The sequence below is a fragment of the Nicotiana tabacum genome, chromosome 14, assembly GCF_000715075.1.
Source record: "Nicotiana tabacum cultivar K326 chromosome 14, ASM71507v2, whole genome shotgun sequence".
Lineage (NCBI taxonomy): Eukaryota > Viridiplantae > Streptophyta > Magnoliopsida > Solanales > Solanaceae > Nicotiana > Nicotiana tabacum.
The window spans coordinates 37,114,863-37,137,293 of NC_134093.1; the positions used below are offsets into that span (position 1 = coordinate 37,114,863).

Below are 22,431 nucleotides of genomic sequence, written 5' to 3' on the forward strand. Positions count from 1 at the left end.
TTTTGTAAAAAACTTTTGTTACTTCCAGTAAATATGAAAATTTAAACAAAATCGGCTAAATAAATTTAAAATCTTGTATGTATACGAAAAAGTCCCAAACCGCAGAATCGAGCTCTAGGTCTACTAGCAGTAAAACTTTTTGATGATAAAGTTCCTTTAAGAAAAAAGCTCAAATTGTTCAATTGGTTCAAGACGACGGCACTGTGCAATTTGAAGTTCCGGGGGATATTAAACCCGAAAAACTTGATTTTGGCAGGAGGGATCAGCTTTCTTTCTAGGATTTGAAGGAGAAAAGGCAGGTTTCAAATATTTAATGGGAATATTATCCTATTTAATTTATTATGTGTAATGACTCGGTCGGTCATTTTGAGTATTATAATCCCGTTCTCTCATTTACTGCTAAATTTATGTTTACAGTTATTTTATGACTTACCGGGTTAGTTGATTCGGGTCCGGAAGGATTTCGGAGTGAATTGAGACATTTAGTCTCATAAGTAAAAATTTAAGTTGGAAAAAGTTGACCGGATGTGGACTTATGTGTAAACGACCTCGGATTTGAATTCTGAGGATTCCAATAGCTCCGTATGGTGATATTGGACATAGGAGCGTGCCCGGAAAGTTATTTGGAGGTCCGTATTGGAATTAGGCTTGAAATGACTAAAGTTAAATTTTTGGGAAGTTTGACCGAGGGGTTGACTTTTTGATATCGGTGTCAGAATCCAGTTCTAAAAATTTTTATAGCTCCGTTATGTCATTTATGACTTGTGTGCAAAATTTGAAGTCATTCCGGATTGATTTGATGTATTTCGGCACAAGATATATAATTTGAAAGTTCAAAGTTAATAGATTTTTGATTTGAGGTGTGATTCGTCATTTTGATGTTGATTGATGTGATTTAAGCCCTCGAGTAGGTCTGTGATATGTTTTAGGATTTGTTGGTATGTTTGGTTGAGGTCCCGAGGGCCTCGGGTGAGTTTCAGATGGTTAACAGATCAAATTTAGACTTAGAACAAAGCTGAAAATTTACTGCCCATTGATGCAATCGCACATGCGGAGTTTGGCTCGTAGGTGCGAGCCCGTAGAAGCGAGCTTTACAAGCGCAGAAACGGCAAGGGGCTGGTGAGGCAGAGTGCGCAGGTGCGAGAAATTTACCGCACCTGCGAGAAGGAACGCGCAGAAACGGAGGGACCGTTTTGGGAGATCGCAGATGCAGACATTTCGTCGCACCTGCGAGACCGCAGATGCGGCTAATCTGGTCACATGTGCGACAGGCCCTGGATAGAATAAAATTGGAGGAGTTCCGAGCTTTTACCATTTTTGGGTATTTCAAGCTCGGGTTGGGCGATTCTTGAGCGAGAAATCACGGAAAATCTTGATCTAAGTCACTTGCGATCATTTCTACTCCATAATATTGAATTATCATTTAATAATCCGACTAGATTACGTGTTTTTGAGGTGTAAATCGGGGATTTGAACCTAGGGATTTGAAAATAAGATTTGAGGGTTTAGAGGTCGAGTTGAGGTTGGATTTTGGTAAAATTAGTATGGTTAGACTTGTGGTTGAATGGGCTTTCGGATTTTATAACTTTTGTCGGGTTTCGAGATTTTTAGAGTGTAATTTCAAATTTTTGTAAAAATATTAGTATTTTGATATGGAATTAATTTCTATAATTGTATGGACTGAATCAAAATTTATTGTGGCCAAATTCGAGCCGTTCAGAAGTTGATACGCGCAGAATGGGATTTTTGGAGTATTGTTCAGCTTGCTCGGCCTTGGATTCGTCTTGTTCGAGGTAAGTAACTCTTCTAATCTTGGAGCTGAGGGTATGAACCCTGAATATACGTATTATATGAATTGTATGGAGGTGGCGCACATGCTAGGTGACGGGCTTGTGGGCGTGCATCATAAAAATTGTGACGTAATTGTTCCGTGGAATTTTGTAGTGAAATAATCTTGGCATTTTCCATGCAGTTTTATGTGTTAAAGAAATTAAGTTGAGAATCATATTAAAAATCATGTGAGGCTATGTGCCAGTTTTATTGAGACCCATAGAGGTCATATTGCTGTGAATTATTTGTTTATAATAAAATTTCATACTCAGTCATATTCATTTCATTGCATATCATACCTTAGTCTCTATTATTTATTGATACATCATATCATCATTTTGGGGCTATTTTCATGACATTGTGAGCCCATGAGAGAGAGACTTGAGAGATTGATGACTGAAGGAGGACGAGAGCCTGACTGTGAGCATATTATTATGTGGATCGGGGATGCCCGCCTGCAGCAGGCCATATTGGCTTTATTATTATTATTATTATTATTATTATTATTATTTGGATCGGGACTGCCCGCATACAGCAGGCCTTATAGGCTTTACTATAGCACGTGAGTTGTCCGTGCGGTTTATAGCGCTTGGGCTGAAGAAGCCCCTCCGGAGTCTGTACACCCCCAGTGAGCATGGATGATACTATTAAGGGATGGATTTCCCTGGACATGGATTTGTCCGAAGTATTTACTACCTGGAGATGGATTTCTCCACAGGGTTAAGTGGGGGAGAATGTAACGACCTGACTCGTTTTAAGTATTATAACCTCGTTCCCCCATTTACTGCTTAAGTTATGCTTTACAGTGATGTTATGACTTACCGGGTTAGTTGGTTCGGGTTCGGAAGGATTTCGGAGTGAATTGAGATATTTAGTCTCATAAGTGAAAACTTAAGTTGGAAAAAATTGACCGGATGTGGATTTATGTGTAAACGACCTCGAATTTGAATTCTGAGGATTCCAATAGCTCCGTATGATAATTTTGGACTTAGGAACATGTCCGAAAAGTTATTTGGAGGTCCATAGTGGAATTAGACTTGAAATGACGAAAGTTGAATTTTTAGGAAGTTTGACCGAGGGGTTGACTTTTTGATATCTGGGTAGGAATCCAGTTCTAAAATTTTTATAGCTCTGTTATGTCATTTATGAATTGTGTGCAAAATTTGAAATCATTTCGGATTGATTTGATGTATTTCGGCACAAGATATATAATTTGAAAGTTCAAAGTTCATAGATTTTTTATTTGAGGTGCGATTCATCGTTTTGATGTTGTTTGATGTGATTTGAGGCCTCAAGTAGGTCTGTGTTATGTTTTAAGACTTGTTGATATGTTTGGTTGAGGTCCCGGGGGCCTTGGGTGAGTTTCAGAGTTAACGGATCAAATTTGGACTTAGAACAAAGCTGGAAATTTGCTGCCTACTGATGCAATCGCACCTGCGGAGTTTGGCTTGCAAGTGCGAGCCCACAGAAGCGAGCTTTACAAGAGCAAAAGCGGCAAGAGGCTGGTGAGGCAGAGTGCGCAGGTGCGAGAATTTTACAGCACCTGCGAGGCCGCACCTGCGAGAAGGAACGCGCAGAAGCGGAGGGAGCGTTTTGGGCGATCGCAGATGTGGACATTTCGTCGCACCTGCGAGACTGCAGATGCGGCTAATCAGGTCGCAGGTGCGACATGCCCTGAACAGAATAAAATTGGAGGAGTTCCGAGTTTTTGCCATTTTTGGGTATTTCAAGCTCAGTTTGGGCGATTCTTGAGCGAGAAATCACGGAAAATCTTGAGGTAAGTCACTTGTGATCATTTCTACTCCATAATATTGAGGTGTAAATCGGGGATTTGAACCTACGGATTTGAAAATAAGATTTGAGGGTTTGGAGGTCGAGTTGAGGTCGCATTTTGGTAAAATTAGTATGGTTAGACTCATGGTTGAATGGGCTTTCGAATTTTGTAACTTTTGTTGGGTTCCGAGATTTTTGGAGTGTAATTTCGGATTTTGGGAAAAATATTAGTATTTTGATATGGAATTAATTCCTATAATTGTATGGACTGAATCAAATTTATTGTGGCCAGATTCGAGCCGTTCAGAAGTTGATACGCGCAGAATGGGATTTTTGGAGCATTATTTAGCTTGCTCGGCCTTGGATTCGTCTTGTTCGAGGTAAGTAACTCTTCTAATCTTGGAGCTGAGGGTATGAACCCTGAATATATGTATTATGTGAATTGTTTAGGGGTGACGCACATGCTAGATGACGGCGTGTGGGCATGCACTATAGAAATTGTGACGTAATTGTTCTGTGGAATTTTGTAGTCAAATAATCTTGGCATTTTTCATGCGGTTTTATGTGTTAAAAAAATTGAGCTGAGAATCATATTAAAAATAATGTGAGGCTATGTGCCAGTATTATTGAGACCCACAGAGGTCATATTGATGTGAATTATTTGTTTAAAATGAAATTTCATACTCACTCATATTCATTTCATTGCATATCATATCTGAGTCTCTGTTATTTATTGATACATCATATCATCATTTTAGGCTATTTTCATGACATTGTGAGCCCATGAGAGAGAGACTGGAGAGATTGATGACTGAGGGAAGCCGAGAGCGTGACTGTGAGGATATTATTATGTGGATCGGGGCTGCCCGCCTATAGCAGGACATATTGGCTTTATATATTATTATTATTATTATTATTATTATTATTATTATTATTATTATTATTATTATTATTATTATTATTATTATTATTATTATTATTATTATTATTATTATTATTATTATTATTATTATGTGGATCGGGGTTGCCCGCCTGCAGCAGGCCTTATAGGCTTTACTATAGTACGTGAGTTGTCCGTGCATCACTTGAGTTGTCCGTGCGATTTATAGCGCATGGGCTGAAGGAGCCCCTCCAGAGTCTGTACACCCCCAATGAGCGTGGATGATACTATTGAGGGATGGATTTCCCTGGACATAGATTTGTCCGAAGTACTTACTACCTGGAGATGGATTTCTCCACAGGGTTGGATTGCCCTTTTCCCTCGGTACTGGGTGACTTATAGTCAGTGTTGTATATGTTCCGGGATGGATTTTCCTGGGCCGTATGGGCCATATACAGTACCGAGTGGTTGAGCATGATGAGTGAAAAGTGAGAAACAGTGAGATTGAGTACTCTAAGAGTGTGAGTACATGAGTTCATCTCTGAGATACATTGTATTGACATGCACACATGACATACATACATAGAGATGTATTTTTCTCATGCTGTACGGTATCACATCATTCATGATTTCTCACATATGTTGACAGATGGGCATAGTGATACATTTGTTTTACACTGGTTATCTGGAAAGAAAACGAAATATCTTATTTATTATTAAAATGATTTTTGGGAAAATTATTATTTTCAAACTTATTCATTCTTGGCAACTCTGGTAAACGATTTGAGTTTTTATTGATGTACTTGAAAGGCAGAACTATTTTCAGAAATCATGATTAAGCTGAGCATTTTTTTCTCTGAGTTACTTCTTGTATTATTTGCTTTACGTTGTTATGGACTATTGGTTTTGGACCCGACCTTGTTTCAAGCTCGTCACTACTTTCAACCTAAGATTAGGTTTGTTACTTATTAGGTACATGGAGTCGGTTGTACTCATAGTGCACTTCTACACCTTGCGTGCAGATATTGGCCGCTAATGTTGCTGCGTTCGTTGGGAGATGGATCTAAATCGGTTGTTGCTGCCTCTTGTTCATGGTAGCCTTAGATTCATAAAACTCTGTTATGTACTTTTCAAACAGATGATGTATTTACTTCATACCAGCTTTGTATGCTCTATTCTTATAAGCTCATGATTTGTACTACCAGTTCTTGGGAAATGTATAAAAATTAAGATCTTTATTTACTTAAATTGCTTTAATAATTGTTATTGAAATTGGATAATTGAAAGTTAGTTTATCTAGCGAGTTGGGTTAGGTGTCATCACGACTAGTTGGATTTTGGATCGTGACATTATAATTAAGGAATACTTATTTATCACTATTTATATATAAATGGTACACTGTATATAAAAATATAATTAAATGATAACCTCTCTACTATGGGTAAATAAGTTCATAATTTAATATAATTAGGTAAAAATCTCTTATTTTTAATTAACTTTGTTCCAGTATAAAATAGCATAGAACATATTATAGATGCATGCCAAATGAGATACAGACAACATAACATACTGATACTAATACTAATACAATAAGAATAATAATAACAATTAATTAGAGTTGCACGTGCAACACTGTGAAATGGCATCTTGGAGTAGTCATTCTAAATAAATTCTGACACAAAGAGGAAACCTTAGTAAGCAGCTGATGGCCAAGAGATATGTTGCAACCATAATCAAAATGCAAAACGTGTATACACTCAGAAATTTGACGAAGGGTGTTCAAACTTGAAATAAGTAAATAAAAAAATTCGATAAAATGTGTTCAATATATATTATGTGCCTCTAAAACTTAATATTTTACTTATACACGCAGTATAATTTTCCGACAAAGAGTTGTCAATCGACCTCCCTAACTTAAGTTTGGCCTCACCCCTGCGTGTATACGGCAGGATAAGCCAACAAGGCAGTTAACAATACAACATACCACTGTCAAGTGCCAAATACCACAAGACACAAATAGGGGTGGGCATTCGGTACTCTAATACGATATTTATTAATTATGGTTCGATACTTCGATATATCAATTGTGCATATCAAATACCATATCAAAGTAGTTCGGTACGGTTTGATATTTTCGTATTTGATCCGGTATAGTTTCAATATCATACCAATTACCAAGTCATTGTGAACAAAGCAGCGGTAAGACTCAAGACTCGAAAATACAGGAGAGTTGCTCAAGAATAGGCACAAGCCAACAACGTAGTCAAGTGCTAATGCTTACTACCGCCAATAAGAGCAAATTGTCTAATAAACTAACACATTAAGCTTAAATAAGTCTTAACAAATTCAAAATAATACAAATTATCTCAAATCAACTTAATACGAATTTCTGGAAGACGCTCAAGACAACTCTTGATATGCTTCCTTAAATCATGTGTCATCCCTCTTTTGATGAACATTAAAGACTCGACCACAGTGCTTGCACTCTACTTTGCGAACTTCTTCGTCAACTCCTACCTCCTCAAAATGTTCCCAAATATGTGAGCGCACTTTAGGAGCACGGTGCATGATTGAACTTGAACCTAACAAAAATTAAGATAAAATTATAAGTTAGAATATAATTTTTTGATGATAAAAGAACACAACTACAAAAGTATATCACCAAACAAATAGAGTATTAAACTTACTACTCAAGTTGCAACAATACATCAACAATGCTAGTAGTGCTTCCATTATTTTCCATATCTAAAGATAATTCGACCAAATATGTCATACAACATAAACAAGTGGAATATATTATTTTGAACTAAAATACAAATAAAATATTAAAGCTTACCAAGTTCGAGTTCCTCGAGATACTCCCACTCTTCTTCAACACTAATAGGATTCTTCTCTTCTGTAAGCCAATCTTGAACACAAACAAAAGCTTGCACGCATTTAGGAGTCAATGAACTCTTAAATGAATCAAGAATACGGCCACTGGTGCTAAACGCACATTCCGACACCACACTAGAAATTGGAATGGCTAACACATCACGAGCCAGCTCTGAAAGAATAGAAAATCTAGGAGCATGTATTTTTCACCAACTTAAGATATCAACATATAAGGCTCTTGTTCTTTACTAACGTATTTATCCAACTCCGATTTAGCACCCCCACTTCCATTGTCTTCCTTTTGTTTCTTCAAGTAAAGCTTCATCCTTAATGATGTAGTTATAACACTCTCACTAGATGTATTAGATGTGTTATCATATGAAGTAGATCTAGATGGAGATTAAGGACAAGATCTTGTTGATACCTTTTTAGATACTCTTCAAACAAAGAATTCATATAAACATACCCCTCATCTTTTATTTTCTTCCCTTTTTCCTCCCCAAAAAGTTCATCAAGTGCAAGGCTAACATATTCAAACTTGTTACGTGGATCCATGATGGAAGCAATAAAAATTATTTTATTCATCTTTTCATGCTCATCCGCTCAGCCATTTTTCTCAAATTCTCATCCTCACTAGTTAAACACATTTTCAAATGACAATAAAGTTCATATACATCCTCAAAATGAGCATTACAAGTGATTACAAGTGACATAACGTGAACTTGAAACTTTTTTGGTGACCTCGTAAAATCTTGCAAGAAACTTTATCACATTCCTCACATTCACCTAATCATCAGATTCAAGAGGACCTGCACTACTACTGTCTTCACAAAGATGAGAACAAATATAAGTAGAAAATTCATCATCAAAAAGATGAAACTTGTCAAAGGCCTTTTCAAAGTTTAGCGTCGTATCCAACATGCAATATCAAATAGGTGGAATTCCACCTAGTAGGAAAATCCAAACACAATATTTTGGTACATTCTACCTTTACATGTGCACAACATTATTTAAACTTTAAAGTCCTTGCAGGTGATGATCTCACATACCTCACAGTATTTCTAACAGTGTGACAGAAGCATCAATTTCTTTCAAACCATCTTGCACAATTAGATTAAGTATGCGAGCCATGCATCTCACATGAAGATGCTTACCACTCATCATATTAGTTTTCCACATATCTAACTTTTTAGACAATTCTTTGATTGTGACATCATTTGAAAAAGCATTGTCCACAGTAATAGCGAACACCTTGTCTAATTACCAATCAAGCAAACAATTACAAATAGCTTTAACCATCTCTTCACCCTTTGGACTAGTGATAGGGCAAAAATTTAGTATTCTTTTCTGCAACTTTCAATCCCTATCAATGAAGTGGGCTGTCAAACACATATAATTTATTCTTTGCAATGAAGTCCATGTGTCTGTTGTGAGGAAAATTTTTAGTTGTGCTTCTCTAAAAGACCTTCTTAGATTTTGCTTCAATTCATCGTAAACTTCATAACATTCCCTTCCTTGTTCTTGTTCTACGAGAAGGAAAACGAAATAGTGGTTGAGCTATTCTCATAAACTTCATAAAGCCTTCTTTTTCTACAAAGTTAAATGGTAATTCATCAATAACTATCATCTCAATTAAAGCCATCCTAACCACTTCTTGATCAAATTTCTAGAGCGATCCTCTATCCTTTTGGAAAGATTGAAAGGATATGATTATTTGAGTATTATCTTTATCAATGTTAGGTGGGTATTCTTTGCATCTAGTCAAATGATTTTCCAATCATGTTGTTCCATTCCTAGATGAATTAGGAACATAAGATTGCTTATAATATCTACACCTCGTTTCACTGATCCCATTTTCCTCAAATTTATCAAAATGATTCAAAACCATGGATCTAGAGTCTAAGGCTTTTCTTTTCTTAGAATCTTGAGTATCAATTATGTTGGCATTGCTATCTTCAGTAATAGGTAAGTTTTCAGTTAAATCAGCATCGCTTACTCTACTTTCATCCGCCATCTATACAAAATTAAAATAGATACAAACACAAATTGAGACTAGAAACGCTAGAGGAAAATAAGAACAAACGAACAAATCAAGCAGTCGACTATTTCAATGATGAACAAACGAACAAATAGCATGATTATCTACAGACTACGGCTGCATTTGGTTTGGACTACTATAAATAAGCTATCAAGAGAAGTTAAACATAGCTGCAGACATGTCAATTGCATCTTAATTCAATAAAAAAATGGAACAATTTTTGCATTGGTTGGGCAAACTAACACAGATAACACAGATTGCAAACACAAATGAATATCTACAGAGTACTGTGAGAGTATGAAACGGTTGAAACCTTTAAGACTCAAAATGTATGGATCTCCTTACTGATAAAGTCCTAACATATTGGTGTATTACAGCATTGAATGTATTATTGCTATGGAATGAAAAAATCGAAACCACCGGCCAACCAGAAAGAATCAGAAACATTATAAAATACTATTCCGCCGGAGTAGACGATCGAAAAATTAATGCTAAATTGATTCAATGATGAAAACTAAAGATTGAAGAATGAAGAAGTTGTGAACCTGTTGAAGACTTAAGATCGAAGAATGAAGGTAAAAAATGAGGAAACAAGCAGTCGCCGCCGGCGAGGTCGTTTAGGAGCAGATCGGAAATGAAGGGTGTGGCTGTTGGTGTCGGGCTATCGGCATATGTGAAGTTGTGGCTTGTTGCTTTTTGAATTTTGAGAGAAACCTAGGGTTAGAATTTAGGAAATAGAAATGAGGGAAAGGACCAAGGGAATTAGGGAAACTGATACTAGGTTGGGGCTTGGGGCGTTGGGCAGTTGGGGTGTTGGGCTTAGTTTTATTAGGCTGGAAAATAGAATTATAGAGGCCTGCAATATTTCGGTATATCAAAATATAGAAAAGTCAATATTGATTAACGTACCAAAATAATGAAATACCAAATAAACAGATATCGAAATACCAAATTAAGTCGATCCGATTCGAAATTACTTTTTTTGGATTTTATGCTCACCCCTGCTATATACAGTTAAAGCCACAATAGCAATTCAGTATAATGAACAAAGAGTACACATAATAACCTTACCTAGGGAGCTTGATAGACGACAAAAGAAAAAAGGAATCAAATTTCAGATCTGTTTTTCACCAGTTGAACTATTGAGGTAACTGAGCCAGTCCAGTTGGAATATTGTAAATCTGTTCATAGGAGTTCAGATCATAATATTCGTTCAGCAATCTAGACTCAAGAAAAATTAGAATACGTGACAAGTGGGAGACATTTTTCAGGCTCACAAACAGAAGAAATACTGATTCCTGCCTATTGATTAACTTTTGCATCTTCCAGTAGCTTAATGAGACCCTTGTTTCCACCTACTCGAACTTCATTAAGTGGAGATTTTCCAACCAGCAAAAATGAATGTTCCGATAAGAAATCTGCGTTGTCAAGAAACATGAATCATTACACTATGCTAGATCTGTAGCAAATCAATGTTTTAGCTACTATAATGGAAGCAAATGTCTTTTAAAAGTAATCCATGCATTCTTTAGTGGAAAGGATACAAAATAGAGCAGCATTTATCGCATAAATCCTTGTTAGGACCTTTCACTTGCAAAGATCCTTAATTGAGAACCATTTCAAATATGAAAATGAAATTCAATCATCAAATAAATGATTCTCAAGGCAGGTATTCAATCACTGTAAATACATAAATGAGCCCCATATGCAAAATATCATATCACAAGATCCAAATATGGTGAAGAAGATCTTAGTTCTTTCTGGAAAACATTCATCATAATTATGAGCTGAAACTTCTTAAAGAAGTGTAATCTTTTGTAGAGCATAACAACCGCTAAAGTACCCAACAGGAACCAACTTAGCTTATTAACATCCATTGCTTTATAATCCTCAAGAAGTAGACTGAAAAGAGGTAATCGCTGCAAGTGCAATATACCAATGTACTCGGTCCTTTTACTCTTTCGTATTGCATACCCCTTCTACTCTTTCTTTTTTTCTTTGGTTAAGCTTTTCTTATTTCAGAAACAATGAAGATCAGAGTGGAGATTGCAATGGATTCAAAGTTACTGTAAACAAAAAGGCTAAAATGTATTAGATGGAATCTGTAAGAAAGTTCCAAGTTTCAAGATTGTAGCTTAACATAAAGGACGGCGTCAGGAAAAAAGAGCCCAATATCTAAGTGAAGAGAAACAAATGAACGGAATTGATCTTTCTCAGCGATGATTGAACAAAAATAATCACATGGCAATCATAAGAAATTCAAGAGATCACTGCTGAAAACAATTACCCTTCCACCAAATAGTACATTTGTTTCCACTAAATCTATTAATAGAAAATAGAAAGCTTCAACCATGTCCTTTTTAATTTGTCAGACAATATAATTCGCGTCACCTAGCACTAGTGTTAGCATGTACTTTTTGAGGTTTGATCTTTAACATGATTCCTATCCGATATTGCTGCAGCTTTCTATTTCCTGAATACTTCTCTTAGAAAAAGCCTTGAGAAAATATTAAAGCAGAATTTAAATTATACTCATCTTACATGTTTAATACTCCTATTACTTAACATGGTTATATGATAATGTAAGTTCAAATATAAAGGCACATATCACAAACAGAAACAACTGAAATAAATTAAATATACACTCTACAATATCTACACGTAAATAATCAAAATTAGGCAGAAAATATTAGTACCTATGATTGCGAGGACCTGAATGGAATAAATAAAACAATTCTTGCATAAATGAATGATGATAATATGACTCTAAACAGAGAAACTGACATCTCTACAATGATAAAGCAAATCTTGCTGCGCTTCTATTCAAGATAAGACGATGCACTTTGGAAAGTCGACATATCATCATTGAGAAGAATCAAAGGGAAAAAGATTGAAGCCAATAGAAGAGCGATACTCACTGGAGTCCAGAATGCATAACACACACAATTACCACAACACAGAGTGCAACCTGATACAAAGAAGATGAAACAAAACATAGCAGCAGAAGCATCGCAGCTAAAGAAGCTGGAGAAAGACTGTAAATTAAGAGAAAAGCAAGCAATCCATTGACTGTTTGTGCTCTATTGCATTCTGGTTGGAGGAAATCAACGATTTTTTGTTTAGCTCATCCCCATACCAGAAAAGCATTAACAATTATTTGGTAAAGCTATGATGCTCATCTTGTCGTCCCAAATCAAAATTTATCAGTCAGATGAACTCCAAGGGTTAGCTTTTTCCACCAAGCCAATCTACTAAGAATTCAACGTGCAGCTCAAAGGACTGAACGATCGAAAGAAATTAAATGAACAATGAAGAGAAAGAAAAAAGAGTACCTTAATCTTTTTGACCAAATCGTAACCACTCATTCCGGGCATACAATCATCTGTATTTTAAATTCACCTTCAAATCCTAACATCAAAACCAATTGCGGAATTGTACCATCTAATAGGGCACATGAATTAGGGTGAACAACTGAACATTAGAAACAAGAACTGCAGATGTTGTCGAAATGCAGGCCACTGTCCTTTTGCATATTCTAACCCTATTTCATTTTTATCTTGCCTTTCAAAGAATTTGGACCAGCTATAGAAAACGCCGAAATCACAAGCAAGAATTGCAACGTTCAAAGAGCTGAAGATTAAAGAATATGAATGAGTGAGTAGAAGAAAGGTGATGAACCAGAGAAAGCAATTAGTGGCCAAACGATACGTGGCTATGCACTTTCAGGTTAAAAGCTTCTTCTTAAAGCATCATTTTTATTAACTTTGTTCTGATATGAAATGGCAACGAAGGGAAATACATGCATGTAAATGACTGCCATATCAGATATAGATGATATCACATAACTTTGTTTTGCCATGAAATGGCAGAGAAAAAAAATAGATGCTAGTAAATTATTACTGTTCACCTACTAATTACTGGATATTATTTAAATATATTCTGGAACAAACTATCCACTAATGGATATTGTAGGGTTTCCAAACGATACATTATCTATCCATGGGAGCACAAACAATATGTACTCAAATGATAGTTGAAAATACCATATCTTCCATTTTTTTTTGAAGATATAAGATAATATCATTGAAAGGGCATCACGAAGATGCCAAATTAGAAAAGACATAAATTGTGTTAGCTTCCGTACAAAAGACAAAAAACATTGTAAGCTCTAGTACAAGAGTACCTATGTTGGAACCAGGGAGCTAACAAAATCCAAAAAAGTGTCAATGCTATTAACAAGGGAAAGAAAGTTCCAACTGAACAAACTAACTAAACATCTAGCTTTTAGGGAATGTGTTGAAGTTGATATTCCATCAAAACATTTGTCGTTTCTTTCATTCCAAACAATCCAAAATATGACTGCTGGGATCATTCTCCATATTCTTTTGATGGCTTTGTCAACTCTCCAAACTATCCAGCTAATATAGGCTTCATTGATGGTTTAAGGTATGATCCAAGTTATACCAAAAATGGATAGGAAGAAGTTCCAAATATCAGCGGTGACTGAGTAACGGAGAAACAAATAGTTAACACTTTCTAATCTTTGTTGACACATATAGCATCTGTTGACTAGAGTAATGCTCCTTCTGCTAAGATTGTCTTGTGTTAAAACAACTTCAATGAGGATAGTCCATGTGAGGCATGCTACTTTGAGTGTCATTCTAGTCCTCCAAACATGTTTCCAGGGTCAATCCTCAAGTATTCCATTCTGTAAGCAGATAAGGTTGTAGCTCTCTTTGACTGTGTACATCCCTTCTTTTGAATTCCCTCAAATGATTATGTCTGGTTGTTGATCTTCAGTGATAAAATCTCCCAGTGTGGCTATGAGAGCAAGTAAGTCATTGATTTCCCAATCATGAAGATTTCTTCTAAACACAAGATTCCAAATGTTGTTCTCTCTATTTTGAGCAATATTTGAGTCATGACTGCAGGTTATTAGGTATAGACCTAGGTATAAATCCTTTAGTATTGTATTACCAAGCCATATTTTTTAGATTGTTTGTACCAGTATTGAACCCTTGACATAGTAGTTTGGAGAGAATTCCCCAACCACTATGAACAAGGATGGCCAAAATTTTACATGAACACCATTACCAACTTTGAATGATGTATTTTGAAAGAAATCATATTGAAAGCTGATGATGTGTTTCCATAAACCCACTTCATGATGTGCTGAACTTTTCTTGGGGCTCCAAGGATTCTGAATTCCATATTTAGCGTCAATGATCTCATTCCAGTAACCTGTTTCAGTTTTTCCATACCTTCATAGCCATTTCAATAGCATACATTTATTGTGAAGGCTAAGATTCATATACCAATCCCCTATAAGACTTTGGTTGAGTTACTTTTGGCCACCTAACAAGTAAAAATTTGTGAGTCTCATTGTTTCCTTCCCGTAAAAACCTTCTTCTTAGCATGTCTAGTTGTTTTAAGACTGAGCTTGGCATAGGAAACTGATGTAATAGAAGAATCTATGTTAAATTTTATTAATTTTGACCAAGATCATGTTTTAGAGCACAAGTCCAAACATATGGACTTAATTTCAAGAAGCGCAAGAAGTCCAAGAAGCTCAAGATTGATTTCAAGAAGCGAAGAATCTTTCCTTCTTAAAATAGGATTTATTTTATTCCTTTTAGAATAAGGATTTTCCTTTTAATAGGATTCTAGTTTCTTTTCCTTGTAGAATAGGGATTTTACTTTCCTTGTCTTTAGTTATTTTCTTTTCTTATTAGAATAGGAATTATAGTCATCAAAGAAGAGACTTTAGGCCTATATAAAGGGTTCTCTTCCCTTGTAGACGAAAGAATTCACATTTTTTAGGCTTGCCCTAGTTTTACAATATATTATTTTTCTCTATTTTGTATTCTTTATCCTTATTTTTGGTTCCAAGCAAGGTGGTGATAGTCTTTATCTTATTTTCAATTGCGTGTGGTATTTCTTTATCACGTTAATTGGTTCCAAGTGGTAACTTTAGGAATTTTATAGTTCTTGATCATTCAAGAACACGTTTCTTGATCTAAATTCGTTTTTTGATATCATAGAATCATAACTTCCTTGAACCGGTACAATATCAATATTTACTTGTTTTGAATAAGTAAATAGTCTTTCTTATAGTTCAGATTGTCATCTTTCACCTCGTTTTTGAATCATCAGATTCCGAGTCGTAAAACTTGGATACGTTGTTTCTTGAAATCGACCCACAAACCACGTTTTCGTTTCAAGATCTTGATCCTGGTAGGTTGGTTCTTTGTTAACTCGAAGAATCACATCAATTTGGTATCAGAGCTACAATTCACATGTCCTAGGTTAACGAATTTATCATGGCCAAGATTCAACCAAGAGGAATCTTCTTGGTTCAAGAAGATAAAGAATTGTGGCAACAAGAATCTATTTTTCACACTAAATGTACCTCCCATGGAAAAGTTTGTTTGTTGATCATTGATCATGGGAGTCACATAAATATCATTTCTGAATAGATGGTTATTAAATTTGGGTTGTCAACCAGATTTCATTCATATTCTTATAGGACCGAAGTTGAAGATGATGATGTTTTAGAGGTAACTCGTCAATGCCTAGTATCTTTTTTCTCTTGGTAAGATCTATAAAGACCAGATTTGGTGTGACATAGTGAATATGGATGCTTGTCACTTATTACTTGAAAGACCATGGGTGTATGATAGGTGTGCTAAATATGATGAAGACCTTAATACATATTCTTTTACAAAGGATGGACATAAGATTATTTTAGTACCATTGAACCCAGAAGAAATTGCTAAATGTTTGAAGCCCAAGGATGATTCTTTTGTGACCAAATTAAAAATAATTGGTCCAATCAATAGAGAAAAGTCTTTGAACGTTGGTCCAATCAAGGCGGAGAAGCATGCACTAGATCTACAAGTTGAGGATTTACCTCCAAAAATTGATGATTATCCATTGGAGCATCCTATATGCGAGCTTAAATTTTTACCTAATAGAGATGCTCAACATAATATTAATTTGATTGTTGATTCTATCCTTCCAAGCGAGGAAGCCTATTACATTAATCCAGAAGTCCATGAAAATTTGCAAATACGAGAGGAAGGGTTGATTAAAAAAGAGTCCATAATGGAGGGTTTAAGTTCATATTTTGTTCCAGTTTTTTTCTTGCCCCCAAAGGATGAATATGTTCGAGCATATGTAGGAACGGGAAATATGAACACAAATTCAATCAACGGTTATGATCTAGTTAAATATGAGAGCGTTGTTGCTGATGAATTCTCAAGAAGATATACTTCGATCTCCAAGCTTGATCCAAAGGTACTTGAATTTGATTCTTCTAATGGTTTCTATGGTGCTAAATTGAATTTTCTTGGCATATTCCATAAGGACCACATTGACATGGAGAAGTTCAAGATTTCTGAAGATCAAAAGAATATAACTTATGATTATGGATTAGTGTTTAAAAATCGATTTAAGAGGATTCATTGCAGCAATATTGGTACAAGGTTACTATTAAGAAAGTGGAATTTAGTTCGGCCACATGCTAAGCTTTATTACACCACGATAAAGCTTTTTGACAAGTTAGAAAAATGCAATTTAGAGCCTGGTGAATATGAGTTCAACCAAAGCATGAAAGTTTCCAAGCTTGTGCCATTTGTGGAGCCTTTATACTCGATGACGAGTCTTTCTCAACCAGGGGAGAATGATGTAAAAGAAGAATCTATGTTAAATTTCATTAATTTTGGCCAAGATCATAGTTTCGAGCTCAAGTCCAAACATATGTACTTAATTTCAAGAAGCGCAAGAAGTCCAAGAAGCTCAAGATTGATTTTAAGAAGCCAAGATTATTTCCTTCTTAAAATAGAATTTATTTTATTCCTTTTAGAATAAAGATTTTCCTTTTAATAGGATTCTAGTTTCTTTTCCTTGTAGAATAGGGATTTTACTTTCCTTGTCTTTAGTTATTTTATTTTCTTATTAGAATAGGAATTGTAGTCATCAAAGAAGAGACTCTAGGCCTATATAAAGGGTTTTCTTGCCTTGTAGACGAAAGAATTCACGTTTTTTAGGCTTGCCCTAGTTTTACAATATAGTATTTTTCTCTATTTTGTCTTCTTTATCCTTGTTTTTGGTTCCAAGCAAGGTGGTGATAGTCTTTATCTTGTTTTCAATTACGTGTGGTGTTTCTTTATCACGTTAATTGGTTCCAAGTGGTGACTTTAGGAATTTTATAGTTCTTGATCATTCAAGAACACGTTTCTTGATCTAAATTCGTTTTTTGATATCATAGAATCATAACTTCCTTGAACCGGTACAATATCAATATTTACTTGTTTTGAATGAGTAAATAGTCTTTCTTATAGTTCAGATTGTCATCTTTCACCTTGTATTTGAATCATCAAATTCCGAGTCGTAAAACTTGAGATACGGTAATTCTTGAAATCGACCAACAAATCACGTTTTCGTTTCAAGATCTTGATCCTGGTCCGTTGGTTCTTTGCTAACTCAAAGAATCACATTAGAAACAGAGACATGTAATAAATCGGTATGCTGTCAAGCATACTACTGATCAGTCTATTCCCTATCGAGAGATATTGTATTTTCCAGGTTGCTAGTCTCTTTTGAACTTTTTCAATGACTCCATTCTAAATTCCAGTGAATTTGAATTTGGCTCCTAAGGGGAGTCCTAGATAAGTTGTGGGGAAGGAGTCAATTTTGCAGCTAAGTATTTCAACTAATTTCTTCAAATTTTGAACCTCATTCACTGGATAGATATTGTGTCATCTGCATATAACAGGTGTGATACACTAACTGAACTTGCAGGATTTTCCCCCACCTGAAAGCCTTGTATATGTTGAAGCTCTTTTGCCCTTCCTAGCATACGTGAGAGACCCTCCATTACCAATATAAAGAAAAAATGAGAGAGGGGATCTCCTTGCCTGAGGGCTTTCTGAGGAAAAAAGAAACCTACGGGGCTTCTGTTAACCAACATGGAATATTTCACAGTTGATATGCAGAATTTTATCCACCTATCTCCAAATCTCATCTTTTTTAGGATGTTGATGGGATATGCCCAACTCAGTTGATCAAAAGCTTTTTCAATGACTAATTTGCATAGCAAATCTGTTTCACCACTTTTGATTCTCCAATCCAAGACCTCATTGGTAATTAGGGAGGCATTTGTTATCTTCCTGTTTTAGATAAAAGCACTTTGTTGCCTAGAGATCAACTTGGCAATGACCTTCTTTAATCATTCAGCCAAAATTTTTGTAGCAATCTTATAAACACTCTCTATTAAACTGATAGGTCTGTAATCCCTTAGTTTTATTGCTCCTTTCTTTTTGGGGATAAGAGCAATAAATGCAGCATTGCAGAATATGACCATATGACAGCTATGATAGAAATGATTGAGAGCCTCCATGATATCTATTTTACTAAAGTCCCATGCCTTTTGAAAGAAGGCATAGTGAACCCATCGTGGCCTGGTGCTTTATCGAGAGCACAAGACTTTAAGGCTGTCAAGACTTCTGATTCCTCAAAAGTTGATTCTAGATCAACACATTCATCTACTGATAATGAGGTAACCCCTCAAACTCTATTGTAGGTCTCCAGGGTTCCTTCTCCTTGTACAAACTCTAATAATAATCCAGTATTTTTACTGTTTGATTTGTTCCTCCTACCCTGAGCCTATCAATGCAATTGTTCCTCCTTTGAGAGTTAGCAATTTTTTGAAAATACTTCGTGTTTTTGTCTCCCTCATTTAGCCAGGGCTTTGGGAGCCCCTCCGGAGTCTATACACACCCCAGTGAGCGCAGAGTGTTGCGTGTTTTGAGTATTGAGTGTTGAGTGTGATTGATGAGTGATGGAGTGACACTGCTGTGAGGTTGTATTTATTTGTGTTGTTGCTGTATTTATCTGTTAAACTTCTTTGTGGCATTTATAGAGTTACGGAATTTACCTGTTTATTTCTGTATATATTTTAAATTATGAAAAATAAATAATTGGACTGTTTTACTTAGCTCGCCATTATTGCTCAGTTCCTTAGTTACTTGCTGAGGTGGTTGTACTCATGCTACACCCTGCACTTTATGTGCAGATTCAGGTGAGTTACAGCGCGGCGACCGTTGAGTTTAGGCCGGCTATCTGTGGAGATTTCAAGGTAGCTGCTAGCGTCAGCAGGACCTTGTTACTCTTTTTATCATTTCTTGTTTTGGATTGTATTGATAGTTAGATAGTTTCATTTCTTAGTTCATAGATTTAGACGTTCATGACTTAGTGGCACCCCGATGTTTGGGGCTCGTTTTCCGTATTTTTTATATTATATTTAGAGTTGATTTAGTTTATGAAAAATTTAAATGTTGGTATTATTTTATTAAATTCTTATAATCGATTTAGTAATATTTTTTTGGGAAATAGGCTTGCCTTGTAACACAATAGGCACAATCACGACCATGGTTAGATTTTGGGCCATGACATTTGAAGGTTTGGAAAGTTCATAAGTTTGATCTAGAGTTGACTTTGATGATATCGGGTTCGGATTGTAATTCCAGAAATTGGAATAGTTTCGTTATGTCATTTGGGACTTGTGTGCAAAATTTGGATTAATTCCAGATTGATTTGCTATGTTTCGGCACGAGTTTTGGGAGTTGAAAAGATCAAAGTTCATTAAGTTCGGTTTGAGGTGCGATTCATCATTTCGATGTTGTTATGTGTGATTTAAGGCCTTGAGTAGGTTCGTGTTGTATTTCGAGACTTGTTGGTATGTTCGGACGGGATCCCGAGGGGCTCAGGCGTGTTTCGGATTGATTTCAGACTATTTTTCCTTCATTTTGCACTGTTGTGTTCTGCTGATATCTGGTGTCGCATTTCTTCATCGCATCGCGGTCTTAGACTCCGGAGGGGCTCCCAAAGCCCAAGCGCTAAGCACGGACACCTCGCGATTGAGCATCGCATTTAGCACTAACACTCCCAAAACCTCGCGATTGAGCATCGCGTTCGCGCTGTTGAGCACGCGTTCGCATGGTGTTTGGGACTGAGCTTGGGCAGTGTTAGTTATCTCTTCGCATTCGCGAGGTTTCTTCTGCGAACGCGTTGTTCTGTCAGCTGTGTATACTGCGATCGGGAGCTTACTAATACAATCGTGTAGGGCATTTTCCAAGAACATTGTTTTTCTTATTCACAATCGCGAGGGTGATTCCGCGATCGCGATTCACTAATTTGCCCGGTGGTTATAAAATACTATATTTCGGTGGTTTCATCCATTTTAGCATTTTTGGAGCTATGGAGCTCGGATTGAGGTGATTCTTGAAGAAATTTTCACCATGTGGATTAGGTTAAGTGTTCTTTACTCAATTTTTATTTTATATCATGAATCTATCTTCGTTTCCGGCATTTGATTGAGGGTTCCAAAAGAGAAATTGGGGGTTTTAGCCTAAAGATTCATAAAGTGAGTTTTTGAGTTTTGAACATTAATTCAGAGTCGGATTGGGGTGAAACTAGTATGGTTGGACTCGTAATTGAATGGGTTTATCGGAATTTGTGAGTTTTGTCGGGTTCTGAGGCGCGGGCCCGGGTTGGACTTTTTGGCCAATTTTGGGCTTTTGATTAAAAATACGTCCTTTATCGATTCGATTTGCTTCCTTTGGCATTATTTGATGTATTTGAGTTGCTTTTGGCTAGTTTCAAGCCGTTCGGAGGTCGGTACACGCGGGATGGCATTTTTGGAGCATCGTTTGGCTTGCTCGATATTGGAATTGGCTTGTTCAAGGTAAGCAACACTTCTAAACTTGGTATTGCGGGTATGAAACCCTAAATTACGTGTTATGGGATTGAAGTCGAGGTGACGCGCTTTCTAGGTGACAGGCGTGTGGGCGTTCACCGTGTATATTGTGATTTAGTCGATTACATGAAACTGTGTAGCTATCTTATCTGAACATTCATATTGTACTTTATGTGTTAGATCACTTGAGTTGTAATTGATGTTAGAGATCATGTTTAGGCTATATGCTGGTATCATTGGGACCCACAATGGTTGTTCTTTGCTGTTGAGTTATTTGCTTAGTTTCAGTTATGTACTCAGTCGCATTCATCATTTCCTATCATATCTTAGACTCTGTTATTATTTATTGTCACATCTCATATCATTGATTTGGGTTGCTCAGCATTAGTGTTGTGGACCAAAAGACTAGAGAGATTGATATCTGAGTGAGGCCACGGGCCTAATTGTGAGGATATTGATACTACAACACGTGAGTTGTCCGTGCAGCACGTGAGTTGTCCGTGAGGATCCAGATATTGATACTATAGCATGTGAGTTGTCCGTGCAGATTATAGCGCTTGGGCTGAAGGAGCCCCTCCGGAGTATGTACACCCCCAGTGAGCGCAGTATATATATATGGATCGGGTTGCACACCACAATGAGCCTTATGGCTATATATATGTGGATCGGGCTACACCCCGCAACAGGTATTATACAATGCTGAGTGATTAAGTATGCTAAGTATTGATAATGGTGAGATAGAATGCGAGACAGTGAGATTGAGTACTCTGAGAGTGTGAGTACATGAGTTCATCACCGAGATGCATTGCATTTGACATGCGTACTTGAGATACATGCATAGAGATACATTTCCTTCTGCTACCCGATTTTGGTGACATTCATGATTTTACCTGTATCTTGACATGTAGACATAGAGATGTAATTTCCTCGTGCATATCTGAAAATGAAACATCTTATTTATTATCGAAAGGTTTTTTTTTTGGACAAATCACAGTTTTCAAACTTACTCATATGCTTTGGGGTTTTCAGTGAAAGATCTGGGATTTATGTTATACTTGAAAAGCATGTCTATTGTTTCGTAACTGTCAACGAGTTGAGCATCTTACCTCTGAGTTATTTTCATGTACTCTATTGTTATATTGTTATGGATTGTTGCTGGTTATTGGAGTTGGACTCTGAACCTTGTCCCAACTCGTCACTAATTTTAACATAAGGTTAGGTTTGTTACTTATTGAGTACATGGGGTCGGTTGTACTCATACTACATTTCTGCACCTTG

At 36.3% G+C, this 22,431-nt stretch overlaps 1 long non-coding RNA gene across 4 annotated transcripts; it reads right to left on the minus strand.

The window, feature by feature from the left end:
- Window positions 1-6,669: 6,669 nt before the first annotated feature.
- Window positions 6,670-10,209, minus strand: LOC107772351 (uncharacterized). Of its 4 annotated transcripts, none has more exons than XR_012698617.1 (4): window positions 9,941-10,209; window positions 7,320-8,181; window positions 7,171-7,228; window positions 6,670-7,065 (listed from the first exon to the last, which is right to left on the minus strand). It is a non-coding gene; the product is annotated as an uncharacterized LOC107772351 (long non-coding RNA). The 4 variants fall into 4 exon arrangements; XR_012698618.1 differs by having other exon boundaries at window positions 7,320-7,492; window positions 9,941-10,205; XR_001645046.2 differs by having other exon boundaries at window positions 7,320-7,529; window positions 9,941-10,205.
- Between the last annotated feature and the right edge of the window lie 12,222 nt (window positions 10,210-22,431).